Source organism: Nannobrachium achirus (assembly GCF_963921795.1).
Source record: "Nannobrachium achirus genome assembly, chromosome: 1".
In the NCBI taxonomy this organism is placed as follows: domain Eukaryota; kingdom Metazoa; phylum Chordata; class Actinopteri; order Myctophiformes; family Myctophidae; genus Nannobrachium; species Nannobrachium achirus.
Genome location: NC_137810.1, coordinates 40,223,166 through 40,234,813, shown reverse-complemented (window position 1 = coordinate 40,234,813; position 11,648 = coordinate 40,223,166). Strand labels below are relative to the sequence as shown.

General features: G+C 43.3%; 1 protein-coding gene across 7 annotated transcripts in view; it reads left to right on the top strand.

Moving 5' to 3' along the window:
• The window catches only part of fryl (furry homolog, like), a 135,941-nt gene that overhangs the window by 18,353 nt on the left and 105,940 nt on the right, over positions 1-11,648 (top strand). For 2 of the 7 annotated variants that reach the window (XM_080734612.1, XM_080734610.1), the window contains exon 1: positions 5,510-5,557. The exons of 3 other annotated variants lie outside the window; for them this stretch is intronic. The gene's annotated coding sequence lies outside the window, so the exon portion shown is untranslated. Of the gene's footprint in view, positions 1-5,507; positions 5,558-11,648 lie in introns of those variants that run through there. 2 more of the 7 variants (XR_013962392.1, XM_080734611.1) reach the window with 2 other exon arrangements.

Here is an 11,648-nt window from a genome sequence, read left to right as displayed (position 1 = left end):
TTTGTAATTAGGGTGTGTTATGTGTGTTATGTGAGCGTGGATGTGGGCCAATGGGGCGTACTTCAGTAATGAAGGATGTTGAATGTGATATATTTTTTTCCTTGGCCTGCGAATAGCTCACTGGGTGTGTTCCAGACAGCCGTGGACCAAATTATTCAGTGGGGCTTCTTAAATAGTTATTAGCTGCACATTGAAACGCCAGTGAAAGAAGCCCTTTGAATGGCGCAGCCTGGCACAGACTGTGCACTTAGTGGGAGAACGGTATCATAGCTGGGGAGACACGTGCTATGAATCATCCCTGATGCTCACACCATCACACTGACTCCTCAGTGAATAAGCCTGCAGTCAGGCAGGCCGCATCTCTTTACCTGAGGTTTAATCCTAATTTGGCTGCACTGTGCTTCCATGGAGATGATGATGCTGCTGCTGACCTCACTGTGACTCTCCTGAAACGACGCAACACACTCAGCATTTGGAAGGCAAATCTTTGCAAATGTGGGTTCATGCTTACTAGCTTGGAGTCTGATAAGATATTCAGCACATTTGTGTGTGTATATCTCGGCATGTTTAAATGTGGTGCTGATAGTTCCTGGTGAAATTGTTGTCATTAGTGAAGCCATCTATGATTGTGCAATACATTTGGAAAAATATGTATAATCACAATAATGACAAATACGAAATTTGTTTCAAACGCCAACATAGAAACTTAGCACCCATGGCTAAGAAAATGTTTAGTTAATTAGTGTTCGTGTTAATGTTTATTTATCCACAATCAATGTAATAGTAACCTAAATCTACTGTATGTAAATTGTCTGTATCTTCTCTATTCATACTGTGTAAAGTACACACACACACACACACACACACACACACACACACACACACACACACACACACACACACACACACACACACACACACACACACACACACACACACACACACACACACACACACACCACAAAATGTGTTAAAGATAACAAGCGGTTTCCCAGTGTAGATCTCATGATTAATGGTCAATGGTGTTTTCTAAAAAGAGAAGTATCTTACTTATTGATAAACGGGTCTTTCGGGTAATGTTTAATGTCGGTAAGCAGCGTAATGCCCGCCACACTCGCACTGCTTGTACCTGTATTAGCAGGGGTGAGCTGACGGAGCTATGTGGAGCGCTGCTCCACTAGCTTTGAAGCTACACGCCCGCACATCCACCATTGGCTGTTTCCGCACCTCGCCAACAATAACTGCCGATCGACGCTGAGTGTCACAGCTTGAATTAACAGCAATGACTGAGCTGGTTGATGCATAAATGGTCCATCCATTGTCTGACTTGCTTAGTAGCCTAGTAGGTGTGAGAAGTTCTGTCTGAAGCAGTCAAAAGAGTTGGATTCGTGAACTTATTCAATTACAGAGGGGGCTGCGAGGTTAATGGATAATAATGGATAATAATCCCCATAATCAAGTAAATATAGAATGCAATTTAATATACAGTATATTGTGGGTTAATAAATAGGCCTACATATTAACAATTTTGCTGCCATTTTAAACATAGCTGTAGTAAGCAGCTGCCAAATTGTCCTTACCTTTTAACGTGGGCACGTGCACGCATAGTGCATGATCTGTGCGCGACTCATGTAGTAGACCGGTAGACAAGATGACAGCTTTCGAAGAAAAAAAAAATCCATTGGAATAGACAAATCCGTTGCCAGGCTGTTACCCCTGCTGTAGCCGCCGGTGTTACATAAGAAAACATTGGAAACGGCCAGTTGTGCGCTATGGTAACACGTGGACACGTTCGCGTACATAGCAGACAATATGTGCACGGATCATATGCCAGGCGGGCACAAGAATCGAAAAGCTATCAAATAAAAAAAAAACGGGTGAAAAAAGACGATGAAATGAACGTGCTGCTCCTTCCTCTGTTTACAATTTAAACAGATGGGACGGAAGCTACGATTGGGCCTTGGACAGGATACGGAAACCTAGATCCGGTCAGAACCGGAAATACGGCAGGATACAGTTAGGGGGCGGGCCTAAGACTCCGAAACGGCCATATACAGTGATCATACTTTTAATTGTTTCATAATGATTAAAGCTAATTACATTTCCGGGAACGACGGGCATCGTAGCGTGATACAGCGGGAAATCAACGGTTTCGACGGGAATCGCAGAATATGAGTTAAGAGGTTAACCGTTATTTCAATCGGCGATCACTCACATGCACTTGTACATGCTTGTGACCGCTCCACTAGCTAAAAAATCCACAGCACACCACTGATAAATAAACCCTCTTGATCTTAGTATGTTATTTTATACCTCAGGTAAAGACATACATACTTAGTTTTGAGTTTGATTTTCGATATACTAATCCCATATTGAACCGCATGCTATATTAGGAAAGTGCCACATCTTGTGACAAAGCAGAGGTACTACTGCAATTGTTTGTTGTTGTCGTATCTACTGTACCTGGTGTACCCTTCACACACATGAACATGCGCCAAGACTAAAGACTTGCCATGATAATTGCGACTGTCAGGTCGTAGTTACTATCAAAACCTCCACCGGCTGTCAGTCAGTCAGTCTGTCAGTCTGTCAGTCAGTCTGTCCGTCATACATCACGTCACACTTTTGCCCTACTCATATCTCTTCTAGCGCCACCATGAGGCCGATTCTTGCAAAACACATTTTTGGACACTGCTCCTACAGATTTTGCCCTAAAATCACGCAAAGCGGTACACAGTATCTCTAAAGTCATGTCATCAACATGGATCTGACCCATTTCCCATATTCCTGATTGGCTACCATTGCCTTCTGAGGTTTGTGTATGTGACCTGACGGTCGCTTATTAGGGAGTCTTACTGGTAAAAATGTTTTATGTGATTGGAACCGCCAAGGTGTAGAAAAGACTTGACTTAAGATGGCTCAGACTAGCCCCTTTCACCACCAAGATGACGGGAGCACATTGTGACCCGAATATTGGTCAATTTTGTCTGTGACAGTGGACTTGTTGAAAAGTCGTTCGGTGTAAGGCCGGCATAAGTATACATCCGGCTTATAGTAGGTGTGTAGGACCGGTACAGGTTGTGTGATGGATCTGATGCTGTGTCCTCTGCAGCCTATGCAGTGCGAGGGAGGTCAGGGATTGAATTACAGCTGCTATCGATTGTTGCCCCCCCCACCACCACCCTCCCACTTTGTGCAGTGAGGCCAGGACAGGAAATGCATGCTCCACTCTGTGGGCTCCTGGGAGGAACAGCCTCCCCCAGTAATGTCTGCAGTCAGGATGGCTCTCTGACTGTCCATCACGCCCCCCACTTTGTGAATGGAGCTACCGCCACTCCAATTGCCTCGTCTCTGAGGTTATTTGATCATCGGGTGTGTGGGGGGGGTCTTGTTTCCTGGAGGTCGAGGTTTTAATGATGTTTAGTTAGAAGTCTTGGGGCCTGGGCTCGGCTTCGTTGTCGGACAGTCGCGCTATAATATCTGTCCAACGTTCCCATGATGCTGTCGGGGGGGGGGGGAGTAATTCCTCACACATTCCTTGAGGATTGAAGCCGGTTTACACACAACAGTGTCTTCAGAGCTCTCTGTGTGTTTGTATGTGAACAGGTGTGTTTATGCTGCAGATACTGTGTTCTCTCTCTCTCTGCAAAACTGCGAACTAGGCTTCAGTCCAATACCGCTTTTCAGTTTATTTTATTAATAAATAAACATGCAACTCTCCGCCTGTGTCAGTCTGTGAGCCGACATCGGAGTTGGTGCCGGGGCCTGGGTTCGGTTCGACAAAGTGCACATTTGTGTGGTGTTTGTTTGCTGCAAGCTCTGGCTGGGTTTTGCATAACTTGTGTGTGTTGTGAGGGCTTGTCATGTGACAGAGGGGAGCGGTCGATGGGAGAGAACTGAAGGGATGAAGACAAAGAGGGTTTGTTAACAGCGACAGTCTGCTATCTCTTCTTCTCTGAATATTTTGTTAACAAAGTTAATCCTGCTCTTCACCAAGAATTAGTCCATGTCATGCGGATATGCTTAAACACTGTAAGCGGAGGAGAGAGTATAGTCAACACAGGTTAAATGCATATTACCACAGATCATTTGGTTTTTCAATGATGGAGCGTGGGTAATTGTGTCTAGTGGCTTTTATAATCTATTATGTAATGAGTATGACTCCGCTGGGTGTGTTTGTTTTTGTTTGCCATATAGAGTAGCTATCATCCCTGTCGTGCCCTTCTGCAGGGCTGACGCACAGAAGGATCAGCTGTTCTGTGTCCTGCTCAAGTGAAACATCCTAACGTAGCCTAGATTGTCTGTGCGGGCAGATCATTTTATTTATTTATTTATTATTATTATTTTTTTGGGAGTGGTCTCCTGTCTGAGTTGTAAAAAGTGCTGAAGTTGGAATAGCAGTATTACTTGTTCTGCTAGGCTGTGTATGCCTGCTTTTCTTTCCTCTTCTCTCTCTTGCTCTCTCACTCCCTCGCTCTCTCTCCCTCTCTCCCTCGCTGTCTCTCTCCCTCTCTCTCTTCCTTCCCATTCTCATTTCTTTCCCTCACACACTGCAGTTGGAGGATGACGCATCAGTATTGCTGTGGGGAGCTTACAGGAAGTGTAGTTTTGATAGGCCAGCGCAGAGGCAGAACAGTAGCGGCTCTGACATGCGTTTGCATCGCTGAACCGCAGCCAGGCAACACTCGCAGCATTTTGATGACATCACCCCTCCACCCCTCTTTCTGCTGTTGAAACAAGCTCTCTCTCTCTCCCTCTGAGAGAAAAGAGCAGGCATCAGTAAAGAACAAGAGCTAGTTAGAAAGGGGAGGGGCTGTCAGTGAGCGAATGGCGAGGCAGAGAGCTTGACTGAGCGAGAGAATAGCTGACAGCGCTAGCGGGGCTATAACTCGACACTCAAACACAGGAAGAAGGAGAGGATAGGGAATATCGCCACACATTGCCAGGAGTTGTATGCGCTCGTGGGGAGCTCCGCTACTTTGCCTTTCCCACTAGGAGAAAAGTTTCCCTGGCTATAACCCCTCCCCCCCCTTCCCCTGCAGCCCTCTGCTGTGTCTGGATCTCTGCACTGGGATGAGGATGAGGGACTCAGTGGACTGGCAAAACGGCAGCAGCAGGCACTGGGACGGAATAGTCCTCTGAGATATAACCGGCACTGTGTTCTTTCTGTGCGGAGTGCTGTCAGCGTCCTGCTGGACTAGGCAGCCCCTAGACGTCCTACCTGGGGCTCCATAAACACTGAGCTGCCCCAACATCGCCATGCCACCCTGCGGAGGCTAGAACTTGCTCCGGGTTGTTTAGGTTTTTTTTTTGTGCCACGACATACCGTGCGTGTTTCTCCCGAGGGGGAATCGGGTGTCTTTCGCGGAGTCTTCGTGTTCCTGCGGAACGGCCGGTGTGGGTATTGTCCCAGTACATTTCTTTGGTGCCTTTTGGGTGTTTTTTTGAATGTGTGTGTGACAAGCCCAAACAGCGAGTGGCGTCATGCTGAGCCTGCAGGATTCAGTCTTCTTTGAGATCAGCATCAAGTCCCTGCTCAAGTCGTGGAGTGGCAGCTGTGAGTAAACCTCCGCCAGGCTATAACATACACATACACACACATACACATACAATGTTTACATACCTCGCTCAGATTCAACGTGCTTATCTACCGCACACGGCCAGCCAGCAGGCCCGCGCTGCGTCCTGCCCGCTTCCTCGCATGCCATCCATGCATGAAGATTGCTTATCGCCTCTGCGGGGGGGACAATGAAGTGCCTATTAATGGCCTTGACGGCTTGATTGATCATGTTTGGTCCAGATGTTTGATCTGTATGCAGGTAGTTGTGAAGTTAACTTCCCTTGTTCGCCTGGCTGGGGCTGTGTCCCACGGGGCACCATGGCCTTGATGAGCATCTGCAGATGCAGACAGTGATTACAGATAGGTACACATACTCACACACACACACACACAAGACATAGACCCTCGCAGGCTGCCTGAAAGCGCCTGCCGCACTCTCTCCTCATCTTTAATATTTTGACATTTTTTTCACTTAAATTGTCTCCTAGCTCATTCCTTCCAGATGCACAGAAAATGTCTCTTCAACTCTTTTTTTCAGCATTTCCCTTTCATACCCCCCCCCCCCCCCCCCCCCCCAGAACCCCCCATCCTTATCTCTCTCCCTCTTATCCTTTGGGACGGCTAATGTTTCTCTCTTATTGATCCGTCTTCTGGTTGACTCCTGTTATTATGTTCCCATACAGGCAGCTCATATCCCGTCAGACACAAAGAAAGGATCTGCCTCTATTATCCTGACCTTAAAGTCTGTGTCATACCTGGTGGTTGCGCATCGTATGGCGTTATGAAAATAGACGATCTCCAAGCTCAGAGCTTGTAGCTCGGCTATTTTCGATGGGCGACACCTGCACGCAACTAAAGAATACATCAGGCTTAACACACAGAAATGGAGAGCGTCTGGAAGGTCTATCACTTTCTAATATAGCTATGATGCTGCTTAGCATCATCACTCTTTTGTCCCCGTGTTTCAGGATGCTTTATTATATGATGTCACAGTTTATGTCACATGGTGTCTGTCTCACCAGCTATATAGGGACATAAGTTCTTGTGTCTCGTTAAGCACGGGTTCCACACACCATTAATTGGCTGTATTGAACATATAGTTGAGAGAGAAGCTCATAAACAGAGTTTTTTTCCCCCCGATGCTGATACCAGTATCGGAAAAGCTGCCGATACAGCCTTAAATGCTGCTATGGGTGGGTATGCCAGTCTATGCCAGTCTATGCCATTCCCATACCACTTAATTCATCACATGATATGTCATTTACACTAATCAATTATTACAAAGAAAAAATGTATTTTTAATTAATGCTTCAGTTGATGTTTCACTATTGTTTTTTATATACATTGCATTTATTTATTTATTTATTCATGCTAAATCTGTTTATTTAGTGTACAAATGGAACCAACTACACTATACTGACGCATTTGGTTCTATTTGCGCACTCTCAGAGTAGAGCTGGTTGCACACTGCACTGCGTGTTTTCGTTGCGTTTTGGAAATCCGAAATCCGGAGGCCAGGGAGAGAGAGAGAGAGGAAAGAGAGAGAGCAAAGGACTCAGTGGTAACGGTTACGAAAATCGGAAGAAATCAACGTTTTCCGAAATTCACTCCGATATTCGACCCAAAAAACGCAGTAGTGTGCAAAGACCTTTAGACTTGTAAGGTTCGATTACACACTGGTATCGGATCAGTACTCTATATTGACGATACGCAAGTTAAGGCTATCTCCAATAAACCGCTAAAAGACACGCACATCCCTGAACTATTAGGCTGGTTGCTGGATTAAAAATAAGTTAGATGGTGTATAAAAATAAAACTCAAGACACCAGTATTTCTGCTCCCAAATGCAGTTTATTTAGTAAGGTTTCGAGCCACCAGGCTCTTCCTCAGAATTTTTACCCATCCGTAACTTTCCTCCGCTTTTGTTGAACATGCTGTACGGAAGTTTCACCTTCCCTTTTCCAGTACATTTACTTAAGTACAGTACTTAAGTACAATTTTGAGGTATTTGTACTTTACTTGAGTATTTCCAATACTTTTCACTTCTACTCCACTACATTTATTTGCTTTAGTTATTAGTTACTTTGCAGATATACATTATATTATTATAAAACATACATTAACCACTATATCAGCCCTATTGTATACCATGGCTGTTTGAAAATGGCTGATCTACAAGCTCACAATGCGTCGCATGGCTACACGTTGTGAGCTTATAGTTCTGCTAATACTTTTGTACTTTTACTCAAGAAAATCATGAATTCCAGACTGCTTGTAATGGAGTATTTCTACATTGCAGTATTGATACTTTTACTTTTATTTTACTAGTAAAACATGTATGTACTTTTTCCACCATGGCATACAGTGTGTATAATTCCCCAAAGTAAAAAGAAATATTGCTCAGGCTCTCTGCTCTCTGCTAACAGGTTGTTTTGTTTTGAAGCTCTGCCCCTTCCACCTTTCATGCAATCACCTTAACAACACAATTTACAAAACAAATCACTGGTGGTTTGTAATGCAAAGTATAGTTGCAACCGATCGCTGCCAATTTAACTAGACCAGGCACAGCACATGTACTACATGTAAACGATCATTATACATATTTTTATCATTCTTTGAGACAAAACATGTATAGAAAATGAAATGTGTCATTGGCCTTTAGTTTAGACACATTTTGAATGGTATCAAACAATTGCACGATTGATTGATAAGCAGTCTTGTTATTGTAAATAAATAGCATAGTTTTACCATCCCAAGAGCACAAAATGATGTTTACAATAGCAGCATGCTTGCTTGCTCTGTCCCTGAAAATAACACTGAGGCTATGCCAGTCTGCCAGCGCTGCAGACAGAAGGTTTATCAATGAAGGATTTACATTGATGATATTCCCACCCCACTTCACTTCACAGCTGGGATGGCATTTCTTTTTCAACACTTGCTTGATGTAAACTCCTATGATGTGAAAGGGTACCTCACACCGTACTGTAGCCTACACCCATCATTGTAATATTGTGAAAGGATAAGAAAATAAACACTTTGTTGTAGAGAATCAATAGGATTTCCCTAGAAGGAGTATATGAATGACGTCGTGGGCTGAGGTACAATTGGGGCCAGAGGATTGTACCAGGCACTATTTAATGAAAGGCTAATTAAAGGTCTATAATCACAGAACATTTTGCATAAATAAGATTAGACTTGAATGGGATAACTCTCCTATGTCGGATATCTAAACCATTCAGACTCAGAGGAGCTGAGAAGCTGGAATCAGCTTCTAACGCTCTTGTATTTTTCACCAACAATTATCCTGATATATTTCTTTTACTCTGGTAATCTACTGATAGACACCTGACTGGACAACCCTGGACAGCTGCTATCAACCCTAACCCAACATGCAGTTCTCCCTAACCAGTGCTTGAAGTAAATTGGTATTGCAATACTGCAATATAGAAATACTCTGTTACAAGTAAAAGTCTGGAATTAAAAATTTACTTGAGTAAAAATGCAAATTATTACTCATTATGCAGAATGTCCCATTTCACAAGTTTTCAAATGTATAAAATGTATAAAAGTCTTTTGAAAATAGCCGATCTACAAGCTCACAATGTGTCCTGTAGAATTTAAATTACATTTTCAAATGTAATAATAATCCAAATCTACAAAGTAACTAGCAACTAAAGTCTTCAACTAATTGTTGTGGAGTAAAAGCACAACATTTGCCTCTGAGGTGTAGTAGAAGTAAAAGTACTGGAATGGGAAATACCCCAGTAAAATACAGTTAAAATACCTCAAAAGTGTACTCCAATACAAGACATTTTTGCCTAGAATGACATGACAAAATAGCTCAGAGTTGATGTGGTTAATCTTAAAACTTCACAGATGCTGCAGTGAACCATGTGCATATCTCTTATACAATTCAAAGAGCAAACTTATCTCAATTTAGAAAACAAAACCAGTGCAGAGATTTCATATAAATGTGTTTATGTTTTTGTTTGTTCTGTATTTCTTTGCAATGGCATTGACTTTCCCAATGATCATTTTGTGGTGCTGTAAAGTTGGCTACTTGCTGTTCAGTAGAACAAGCAACCGTTGGGTAAACAGATTTTTTCTTCTTTCATTTGCCCCCTTTTCTCTAATTAATGGCCCCTTAGCCCCCCGCCCCTATCCTGTGCTGGTTGCCAGTTCCTCTGCATTAGGCCTCTCAAAACAAAGAGGACTAAGGCCTAGTTTCAGTAACTGTCTATCTGCCGTGAAATCCAGAGTGTTTTATTTAACTCTTTGAGTGTAAGAATGGTTAACTATTTACACTCTTGATTCAAATGAACATTCTGGATTCTGTTGTGTATCCTGGCCTGCCACTACCTTCCTCCAACCGTTGTCTCAGAATCACACTCTTTCATTTTGCTTGGCACATATTTGATGCTCCAGAATGCTCCTAAAACAAGACAATATTTTGACTTGTTTAAGGTCCCAGGGCTGGAACCTGTGTTTTCGTGTTGGCGTGTTGCTCGGAGCCGTTGTTGTCAGCTTCATTTGTCAGTTTTGTTTCACCTTGTATCTCCTGGGCTTGGCTCATTTACCTGGAAGAAGCCACGGTGAAGTGTCTGTCGACCAGTAGTAACTCGTTGGAAGTGCTAACATGTTAAGACACTGTGACAGAATTGGCATTGCCGCACAGCACACTCTATCCGTCACTTTAAAGCACGAGAAGGAGAGAATGAAAATGCATGCATCCAACACTGCATACCAACATTGTGTGTGTGTGTGTGTTTGTGTTTGTGTGTGTACTGTGTATGTATGTTCACCATTGTTGCTTCTGAGAGCGGAAATTAGCAGGCCTTGGGGAGGGCTCTATTTTTACTGTGACGAGGCGGAGTCACTGCTCTATGAGTTGTGTAATCCTACTGGGTTCTGTGTTTCTGGACGGGTGTTGTGTCTATCACTCTTTGGGGTCTCTCACATGCTTGGCTGCATGATGGGCCTGTACCTTTTACAAGAGATCAGTATTCTTTACAGCCACTGGACTCGTGGAAGGGCTGCAAGTTGTGAACAGAAAAGCCAGATTTATATTTTGTCCTACGATCATCGCGTCACCGTCAAAGTTGGCTGATTTAAAAGTGTTGAGAGCTTTTAGATCAGCTATTTTCATGTGTTATCTTTAACAAGTTATAGCAGCTAATGGTCCAGCAGGCTGGGAATCGAACCGGAGACTCGCTGTCAGGTGGTAGAGTCCAATGACTCAGCTGAGTAGGTTTCAATGCAGAAATGGGCATTCAGTGTTGAAGGCCTGCAAAGGAATAAAACTGAAGGTCACAGGCTCACAGCTGTACTTGTAGTACACTTGTAGTACTGTAGTTGTATTTGATCTACAAATTGTACTCTTGGAGTGCCCACCTGCAGTACCTGATTTGGACTTCCCCAAACCACACTTAAATTGTTCCGTGTGTTATATATTTTAGCCGTATATTGATAATTCTTTGCATGTTGTATGTGTTGTGCATACTCCAGTAGCCAAATATTCAGGACAGGTTTCCCCCTTGGGAAATGATGGTAAAGTCCTACAGTGAACTACTGGCCTTAAATTAAGCAGGGAGTACACATTTATTATAGCTTAATTGTTTCGAAGCTGAGAAATATGTAGCAAGCACTCTTGTTTTAGCCCATGTGTGGTGAGCAGTGGCGTAAAGTAACTAAGTACATTTACTACTGTTCTTAAAGTGGTGGTGCCATAGTTTTGTAAGTTTTCAGTTTTGTATGTGTCTATAGAGTTAACATTGTAAGAGGGATCCTTGCTAGGAGACGAATGCATGTAAAGATAACTTGGAAATGAAAAGCACTTCTCCATAGGGTTCAACTCTTCGGCCAATTTTCAATGTGCCTACTTGTCTGTACCCTCGCGAACTTGTAAACGTCATCAGTCCGTGGCCAAGTACCATTCCAATCCTCAAGTCTGCATTTGAGCAAGTAGAGACCAAATACCCGAATGTAGACTTGATCCAAAATGGGGCGTTATGCACAATGAGTACTTTAAGTACATTGTGATGCCGATACTTTAGTACTTTTACATTTTAAGTACATTTTGAATACGGGA